This window comes from Propithecus coquereli, unplaced genomic scaffold, assembly GCF_000956105.1.
Source record: "Propithecus coquereli isolate 6110/MARCELLA unplaced genomic scaffold, Pcoq_1.0 Scaffold125, whole genome shotgun sequence".
NCBI classification, from domain to species: Eukaryota; Metazoa; Chordata; class Mammalia; order Primates; family Indriidae; genus Propithecus; species Propithecus coquereli.
The window spans coordinates 2,341,663-2,352,475 of record NW_012136636.1 but is presented as its reverse complement, the minus strand read 5'-3'; positions in this window follow the sequence as shown (position 1 = coordinate 2,352,475).

Sequence of the window (10,813 nt, the reverse complement as noted above, 5' to 3'; positions counted from 1 at the left end):
TTTCCTGATCTTCATCTCCTTCTTTGGAAAAACCAGAATTTGAAATTCAGGGATGACAAGATTCACACTGAACTCTAAGTAACGCATACCGTCCCTTGCAACCAGTCACTGAAACGTCTCTAGCCTTAGCTTCTTCATTTTTTAAGTGTATGAGGATTCCTGTTTTGTATCTCCAGGTCCAAACTTAGACAAATGGCCCTAAGTTGTTCTATTAAGGAGCTCTAGGCCTTCCTTTTATAAGAGACTACAGGGACCTGGACTGCAATCAAATGGAAGTGAGTTTTTAATCAATGCATGTGCTGGAGGACAGAGGGAGAGGATGATGCTCCTCGTGGGGGTTTGTGCATAGCTATGTGAGCTAAGTGTTGTTCCTCCTCTTTCCCTGTGCTAGAGAGCTAGGACAAGCCATGTCTTATGTCTCCCAAGGGTTGGAACCTTTAGGCTTCTTCTAAATACCAGCCTGGCCTATGTTAACACTGGATGAATACATTTCCACAACAGAAACTCAAAATCCATTTGTTTAAGAATGCATGACAAATTTCATTTTGAGCAACGGTATAAGAGTCATATTCAAATGTGAAGCAAGAGTGAGCACAAGGCTCTCATCTATTCTTTAAGAAAAAAAATATTTCTTAGTGAGTTTAAATCATCAACCATGCTGCAGGAAGAAAAATGCATTGTAGTCTGGCCTTCTTTCAGTTTCTTTGTGGCTGTGTCAAGGTAGACCTTTAAGATCTCACTTAAAGATTATAGACCTGCTCGTTAATTTTAAATCTCAATCCTTTGACTTTAGATAATAGGAACAAAGGAATTTAAAATAAAAGTAGAAAAAAAATGGGTCCTCTATCATCTGTGAGAGCCCTCAGGTTATATAAAAACACAATACACAAAACCTTGAATTATTTACCTGGAAGAATGTTATGGTCTATTAAATCAATCCTTGCAAAGTTAATGGGTTGTTTCCCTGCCAATATTTGTATTATAGTAAAAATCAAAATGGGGGAAACATTTTTTATCTTTTTTTTAAAATGTTTTATTGTTGTTGGGTTGATGCTTTGGGTGATCACCTTTTATAGAGGGTATGAACATTGACTGGCTCCTACAGCAGGGTTGATGGGCTTCACTGGCCAGTGACATGATCTGTTCTGTCCCACGAACTCTTCCTTGGGGTGAGAAATACATGTCTGCAGGATGAGGAGCAGCAATGAGAGCTATGGTGTGTGACAACGGAACATGGTTAAGTTGATTGGCCCATCTCAGGACTAAGAAATCTGTGGCAATGTTTTGTATGATATGCTTTCCTTTTTTATAAGTATCCTAAATTCTTTTGTGGAATGCAGAAACTCCACCTAATGTATGTGCTTGTTTGCATTTCCTAGCTTTTAAAAAAAGTTTAAAATATATCCTCTCCAAAGTGGTAAGACTCACAGCTGAAATATTTTTGGAAGAAAAGTTGTCTTGTTTTAGGCCCATTTTAGAAAAATTATATTACTGTTTTAAAAATAGACACAAAGTGACATATTTCATTATGTTTTATAAATCAAAGTCCTTTGGCTTAGAAAATAAAAGGAACATTCTTCTACTTTTCATAACTTACAGAGATATCAATAATATTATTACATATTTTTGTTCTTTATCAAATATACCATAAAATTCCAAATGTATGTACCAAATTACTAACAAGAAATTTTTTCTGTTTTTTTTTCCCCCAGTTTGACTTAACTGTCATTCTAATTATAATTAAATAATTGTTTCCCTGAAAAGGTTTGTTTAGGCAACAAATCTCTGCATATTTGAAAGCCTAATAAAAGATTTTACTAAAGCTGTTCACTCAAAACAGACAATTGTGCTATGTTGGGTTGTAGTTTAAAACCAAATCAATAGTTTTGCTATTATGTAGACAAGAAAGTGGTCCATCATCGACATTATCAATATTTCCACCAAGTTGAATATGATGAGGAAGCTGTTAGCTGTTACCTTGGAAACTATTAGGAAGATCTAAAGTTGCTAAAAAACAGAAGATTCTCTGTTGCCCTGGGGATTATCTTTCAGATCACCTAAGCTCCCAATTTTGGGAATGTATCCTGATGTCTGAACATGCTTACTTGCCATTTTAGACTGTTGCTTATTTTAAGTTTATGATACCATGTCCTTTTCCTTGCCTTTCTAAACTTCCTGGAAGACTTTCCCAAATTAAGTTCATTCTCACTTTTTGTACCTAATGACTGGTCCCTCAATCTTTAAATAACTACATTGATCAAGAGTTAACCTTACCCTTCTGCCACAACCTCTCTTAAAATCATCAAGAAAAATTTGATATGATTCAATGTCTTTTTCTCATATTATACCCTCACTGAATGATTCATCCTTTTTTGTTTTTTATTTTTATGTATTTACTTTTTGAAACAGAGGTCCCACTCTATTGCCCTGGTTGGTCTCAAACTCCTGGGCTCAAGAGATTCTGCCACATCAGCCTCCGGAGTAGCTGGGACTACAGGCACAAGCCCCTGTGCCTGGCTCTTTTTATTCTTTTGGAACATATCTTAGGTTTTCCTGGTTCTCAATCTATGTCCCTGAGTACTCATTCTTTCCTTATTCTGGCTCTTTACTACATCTTTTATCAGTGTCTATTTTTGTGTTGATAGCTCAGTATCTCTTTGTTTTTTATATGCAGAAGAAATAGTTATAAATGTTTAACTACTAGCCAGTTATTTAGTCTCCTAACGCTACCCGGATATACTTCTCATTAAATCCAACTCATTTTCTGTACTTTTTATTTGCTGTACAAACTACTGAGGACATCAGAGAAACAGAGTCAATCTAAACCCACAGAACCAGAATCTGTGACACCCCCAGAGAGATGACCTTGTGCATTAGGAGTCAGTTTATGTCTCCAGAGCTCAAGTTCACAGGCACCAGGAGCACAAGCCCCTTGGGTCGAGCCTGCACCTCTGTTTTGTACAGTGCGTTGATGAATGCACGTTGCCTTTCTGCCTTAGGTATGCTGGATCGCATTAAATGTCAATGAGCAATAAGGCACAGGAACACTGCGTGGAAGATCTGCCTGCTCTGAGTCATGCTGCTTTCAGATGAAATGGCACTGATTTAAATCTGCATGGCAAACTTGCCTGAGCTCGAATTTGACCAAAACCCTGAGGTTAATAGCTTTGCTCTTTGAGAGAGCTCTAAGCTATTTTCATTCCAGGCCACTTTTACGTTTACACAGTACCTATCACTAAAACCCTAAGGTCCTTTGTCAGCAAGAAGCAGATATTTACTTTCTAAAGATAATGTATCTCCCCATTGCTTTCTAGCCTTTGGGCATATTTTTGGGTAAAAAGGAAAAAATACATATGTATAAATGGCAATTTTGGTTTCTAAAATAGAAAAGGGATATAACCCACAGCCTAGAATTCTTTAAAAAATATATAATCACAATGGTAGTTCCATTTAAAATCTCACTATAATCATTCTGCATTTATTATTCTACTATTTAAATTTATTATTATTTCACTTGGGAAAAAAATCAAGAGAAATCAGCAAGTGGTCAATAACAAATGTGTGTTAAGGTATGTAAACCACTCAGGGACCACATTGACATCATAAATAAGCTGAGACCACAGCGATGTGATTTCCTAACTTTTTAGGTAGGAGTCTTGATCAATAGCAATTATAGAGTGTGTCAGACCATGAGTCAGTTAGGATGTTTTCTGTTAAAAGTGAGAGAAAATCCAACTTAATTTTCCTTAAACAAAAAACGATTCTTTATTGGCTTTATGAGTAACATCTCAGGGGTAGATCACCACTGTTGTTTATTTAAGGGCTCAAAAATCACAACCAAAATGTGATTTATCTCATATTAAATTCATTGATTAAGCTTCCTCTATGTGAACTCTATTTTTAGGCTCCAGTAACTACCTAGGGAAAGAGAGTGACACTTTCTGGTGAACCTAACTGAGACCCCAGAATGGAGTAACAGAAGGTCCTAATTAGCCTAATTTGTGAAGGTGCCCACATCAAAACCAATCATTATTGCCAAAGACATGGAAAGTGCTGATTTTCAAACTCTGTCATGTCTCCCAGTCTATGAAAATGATGTCATCTTGGAGTCCTTGAGTTTAAACTCTGTCTGTGTCTCCTGGGGCTAGAGATGTAGCCAGCCTGACCCAAGCAGAGAATAACTATAAGCCACAGGAAGGTCACTGCTGGGGCTAGCAAAACACCAAAATCCATTATAGCTAATAATTAATTAAATCTATTGATAATTCTAGTTCACTTGGGTTCCAAATGGTTGGCATTGCCAAGGCACAAAAATTAAGACAATAGTATAATTTTTGAATACTTACTATAAACTGGATCCTATGTTAAATCATTTGGACAGATTTTTCTGTTTTGTTTGTCATAGCAATTACATGAAGTAGCTGTAATTGTTTCTTTTTAAAGCTGAAGAAACTAAAATACAAAACGACTTAAGTAATATGCACAAAGTCACATAGCTAGTGAGAGAAAAAACAAGAGTTTAGACACAAACTTGTCTGACTCCAGAGCCTGCAGCCCTGCTCTATAAAAACGAAATAGAGAATGCTGGTTGAAAAAATAGGTTCAAATCTAAGTTCTACCACTTAGTAGCTATACTTCATTGAATCCTCTACCTAGGTTTTTTTAATGTCTCCTTTTATAGCTAATGCTTAAACACTTGAAAGTATCGCTCCCGTAAAGGCAGGTGGCTTGGGAGCCTGGTGATCAAACTTCATCCTTAGTCTTCTGTTTTCTAATAGTCTCTTTTTGCTTGTTAATTACTCTAGGAAGTTTTAGTTAAGTTAACCAACCTTCACTTCCAAACTTTTTACCTGCTATGTCTTTTCTTTTCCTCTAGTTTAGCTTGGCTCGAAGTCTGGGAAGGCTTCTAAGGAGGGACGTCGTCAATGCTGTATCTTTAGTTGCCTAGCATACTACCTGGTGCTCAATAAAAGTGTCTGTCCTTACCTAGAGCACCATCTTCTCCCTGAACTTCTCTGCTGACCCCGCCTCAGGGCGGAGCTAACTAAATCTTGTGTCTCCAATTGCTATTTACTTCATTTGCATGCAGGTTTGATATCATTAAGATATGAAAAGGCTCTACTTTAGCCTTAGTTGAATAATCTGCTCTAGTAGATCAAGATCTAACTGGAATCTCAGCTCACTTCACTTTTGTGGGCTAAGAGTCTATTTGCACTAATTATCCTTGATATTGTACACTCTTCCAATATAATAAATTTCCTTTCTGACCGATAATGTCCACTCAAAGTATGGTTTTTTCACTGATTAACTAAGTAAAGGATTAAATGAATAAATAAAAATATAACAGAAAATAAACAATACTAGGAAATTGAGTCGAGACTTTAATTATTAAGCAAGCAATTATTGAGCATTTTGTATGTGATATTAGACTACCACTGATAGATTCTCAAAACACAGCAGTAGACAAGATAGAAATGGCCCCTTCCTTCAAGTTCTTGGTTGAACCATATTATATTGCTGATGTTCTATGGCTTTTCTACCTAACTATTGTTTTCATTTGTTTCAACTAATAGGGGTGTTGGTATTTACATTGGCCAGTGCAAAATAGAATGACTAGAGAATAGCAAATCACATTTAGTGAATCACATACAAAATGTAAAGGTCCTTCAGGAGATTATTAACTTCAACTAATATAATTAGATGGAGCTTGGTTTCACAAGTAACCAGGAACTAAGGCAGGGATCACAGCAGGGAGGTGGTATCAAAAATATAAAATCTATGTATAAAAAGCTTTTGAGAGCATATTGTTAAATTCAAATATTTAATGTAGAACTTAGTGAAAGTACAGCAACTCTTTCTTGTCTGTTTTAAAAAAATAAATGATTTATTAAATTTAAAGCAAGTCATCACTAAGCAACTTAGTATACAGGCAATTTAAAATAAACATAATGACTATTAATAGTTTCAATTATTTGATCTTTTGTTCAATCTAAATTTGGTAAGGTAATGCTGAGACATATCATAGTAAAGCATGGTTGCTTTGAATGGTTTTTTTGAGGGGGGAGGGTCTTGTTTTAATTTATTTCACAAAAAGTTTCTGTATGAGCCTGAATCTTTATAATGTGAGAGCTGTTTGGTTTCATGTAGGAAACGTGTTTGATCTGACACATGCCAAGTTTTCAAAAGTACACCTTTTTTTATTACTGCTCACCTGTTTAATTAAACCATTTTTGCTTCGTCAATACTTCTTTCTTTTTTCCTAGAAGGTGAGAATATTCTTGAGTTACCTCTGAGGAACAAGTTTGGGAAATCCAAATAAGACCATTACCTGTCTAGACTAAAAGGGCTGAAAAAATATTATCAAATTTAGTTTTTCTGGTAAGTGAAAACATATTTTCCTATTTCATTTTCTACTTATAAACAGACAATCTAATAAGATTATCATTCCTTCTTCTTTCCTTGCCATCTCTTTCAATGACGATAATTCCTGAACTATTGTCACTTTATTTTTCAGTGAAAGTACATTCATGAAGCTGATAATTATTCAGAAATAAGTGTTTTACATAACTCTTCCATTTTTCATACCCTTCATTTTTAGTTTATATTTGGGTCTGACAATTGATAAAGTTACTAGTTTAGAAATAATTAAGTCTGACTTTTTATTTTAGGGAACACAAATGAGGATGTGCTTCACCACAGAACCTTTTTTACATTCTTTTAACAACCAAATAATTCCCAATTTCCTGGTGTGTAAATTCAATGTGATCAGTACAAATAAACAAAATGAAAGATTTGTGCAGTTGGAACCCATTGTTTTACAATGTCTTTGTTTAAAATCCATCATAATTCATCCTCAGAAATGGCCTTCCTAGTAATTAGTTACCTTTAATGTCTTCATTTTCATTTAAATGTTCAATGATCAGGATAATTAGAATTAATTTGGCATTGTCATTTTATGGTAATGAAGCTTCTGCCACTTATCATGAGGATCCTGCAGGCACAGTGTTACCAGACAAATATGTGACTCCTCACACTTCACACACTGGTTTATAGTCTTTGGTTAAAGTGGTAACAGTAGGACCTGGCCTGATTCCAGATGAAATTAATGCCATTTTTGATGAAGGGTTGTGGGCAATCAAGCTGGTATTCTCGCCTGTTGTGGATGGAATTCTATGTCTAACTCAGCTCTCCTTAAGCAGCCAAGACTTTTCTGTCTCCATTCATGTGGGTGTTTTATAGGATTAATTCTATGATTAGAACAAAAGGAAATATCTCTTTGAATTAAGGTGGAAAAAATACCAATCCTAACCTTTTAAAGGACTTTAGATGGAATTCAGAAAAGCAAAGTTTGAGAAACTTACTAACAAAACATCTATGAAGAAGGAAGTGCCAATGAATTTTCAGACTGGAACAGCCTCCTTGCATTACCTGGTCTAGGATTCTCCAGCCACAAAAAAGATAGTTTTGTATTGTCATCCACATTCATTCCTTGCCATACCTTTGCATCAGCAGAAGCAACAGAGGTTCTTCCATCATTTTTATCCTCTCTCTTACTCTTGGGAAACATTTAGATAAGGTAAAGGATTTAATTGCCCACAAATCTGAGGTGAGAAATAGTGAACCTATCTAGATTTGCCAAAGGAGGTATTATTTAAGGCTGCTCTGTGAAACTGTGTCAGTTTCAGAATTAGCACCTTGATCTTCTATGCAACTCACTTTTTCTCTTCCACACGTTAAAATTGTCCTTTATTTTGTGTCTTCTTAAGAAGGAATATTATATTACCTATATCTGTATAAGTCTAAATTATCATCATTAGTAAAATATTTTATAATATGAATGAAGAGAAATGCTTGCTCTCAATAACTCCAATTGTTGTCTTATGAATTTGGATAAATTAGAAAAAACATCAAAACTTAGCAGCTAAAGCTAGGAGCTGTGGCATGTGCTTGTAGTCCCAGATACTCAGGCAGCTGAGGCAGGAGGATGGCTTGAACACAGGAATTTGAGTCCAGTCTGAGCAACAAAGCCAGACCCTGTCTCTTAAAAAACAAACAAAAACCCTTGGTAGCTTAAAAAAACATTATTTTGGGGTTAGGATGTTGGAAAGGGCTTGGCTGGGCAGAGTTGGACTCCCTCTTGTATATGTATTTAAATGTTGGCTGGTGTTGCAATTATGTGAGTGTCACCAGCTTGGATGTCCAAGATGGCTTACTCACATGGCTGGCAGTGAATGTTGGCTGTTGGCTGAGAGCTTAGCTGAGATGACAAGTGGATCGCCTCCACACGCCTTGTAGCATGGCAGTAACACAGCAGTAGAACTTCCTACAGTGCTGGCATATCCTGCAAGGAGTTTCCCAAGAGAATGCAAGGTGGAAGTGTGTGGCCTATTTTTAACTAGTTTTAGAAGTTACGAAGAGCCGTTTCTGCTGCATTCTACTGATTACAAGATAGTTATTAAGATTGGTTGAGTTTCAAGGGGTGGGATTACACCCCTCATCTATCCATGAGAGTGAGGTGGATCAAAAAATTTGTAGACATGTTTTAAACCTGTCATGGAGTATGAAAAAGCTAAGAGGCTCTGTATTGAAGAGGAAACATACTTTAAAGTTCTGTAGGAATGTGTCTGGTAGTGATGCTTCAGGACAATGAAAGTGCAATAAGAGAGACTGGGATATGCTTTGGAGAGACTTAGTGAGAAAATCCTTTGAGGATGGGCAGTGGTGTGCTGGAGCCAGCCCACAGTGGCTTGCAAGAGCCAATTATCCATTTGTTCTCTCAATTCCAACTCTGAGTTCAGTGATGTCACATTGATAGCTTGAAAATGATGACATTAGAATATTTACATCACAGAAATTAGCAGACACTACAAATAAGAATGTTTTTCTTCCCGGAGAATCAGTTGTTAAATAGCTACCAGCACACCACTAATATTGAACCTACCTAGAAGCTACTTTTAGAAGAGTACTATCTCGTAGAATTCTACACTGTGAACTTTCAGGTTGAAATGACCTCCTATTTGTGAACTTTTTAGTGAAATTTGCAAGATTCACTACTACTTTTGGGTGAGTGACTTTTTGGGAGGTAATCTAATGTAGTTCTAAATTTGAGTCAACACTGGCTGCTGCAGGATAATACATATTATTGAAATAGGAACCTGATAAAGATTAGATCGTAGTAGAGAAACTGCTGATAATTAGCAGAAATTATAGGGAGCTCTGGACTTTAAAGACTATAAAATTGAGTGTTTGAACCAAATTTATTTAAATCTCCAGGGAAATAGTGAGGCCCCACTTGACACCTTGCTTATACAACTGCATGTTAATTTATTACTTAATGCATACTTTTACATACATTTTCATGTTTTAAATGGGTTATTAATAGTATGTACATATTTAAATATTTTGCATAAAATTGGAGGAGTCACTTCATTTTTCTGATCTTCAGATTCTTCATCTCTGGGAATTAACTAAAATTATTTTTACATAGTGTGGTTTCAATGGATGCTGTAACATTAAAAAAAAAAAAGCAGTGGTCAACACTAGCCATGACTTTAGTGAATATTACTCAGATGTGGAATGCCACTTCTGATTTTATAAAAGCTAGTGTTGATGGGAAATGAGCAATGATTGATCAAGGGAAAACATAGAGAAATGTTGATCACAAAAGTCTATGCTAATTACATGAAATTTAAAAAAGGGGCAAAACCCATGATCTTCAGGTTTTTCAAGGAAGAAGAGGGCTGGCTTTCATTCATGCCCTGCTCCTACCTTAGTTCTGCTGCTTCCTGCCTGCTCACTCTGGTAAAAGACAAGACCTGAGTGGCACCAACATGGTCTTTCAAGGAAGTAGAAAAATATTTTTTGCAATTTTACAAGAATATTAAAGTTTTTGTCTGGGTGAGAATGGGAGTAGAAAGAAGAAATGTTTGCAATATGCTACAGAGTAGTCTATTTTAAATATTTTAGAATATTAACAAAATTTCTTTCGGAACTTAATGGAATGCATTTTATATCTTATATGGATTGAAATAAAAGTGTGGATGAGTTCAGAATTTATATTTTTAAATGATAAATGTTTAGTACTATTTCATTTGATTGTGGGTCTTGATTGGCAATTCTTAGAAGGGATCAGAAAGAAAAACAGAGAGTTGTAGAGAGACTCTCAGTCTTAGGGAAAGCTTCAATGGTCATTAACAGATGTTGGCAGAAATGTGGATGATAAAGGCCATTATGTGAGGTCTCAGGCAAAGATTGGGAGCATATTACTGGACAATGGAGGAAAGTCTGTCCTTGTTATAAAGTGACAAAAACTTGGCCGATTTTGTCCCTGTCCTAGTGTTTTGGGGAAGGTAGAACTAGTGGGTGATGAAATTGGATATTTGGCTAGGGAGCAGAGTGGTTTCAAATCCCATTGCAGGTCCCCTACCCTTATTCTGTCTCTGTGCCTCTTGGCAGTCCCAGGTGCTACTCTGGGGACTCTGACAGAGAATTACTGTGGTGGCAGGGCTACCACCAAAATCTCCACCAGGGCCATGCTCAGCATAGTCATGGCGGAGGAGCTATCCCTGAGACCCCAGACCAGCAGAGCCACCGGCATGCAATCTTAGGCTGGGAGAGTCGCAGGCACACAACTCCAATCTATGAGATTTGCCATGAATTTGTATCTGCCATATCTAGGGGGGCTGGGCTTCCCAGATCCTTGGGGGTCCAAACCCTGCAAGGAACAACTGTGAGGGCACCAGCCCAGTGTGCCCAGAAGGAGGGACTAAACGAAGCCCCAGTTTGTTTTAAAAGAAAATGAATTGCTAAGAGT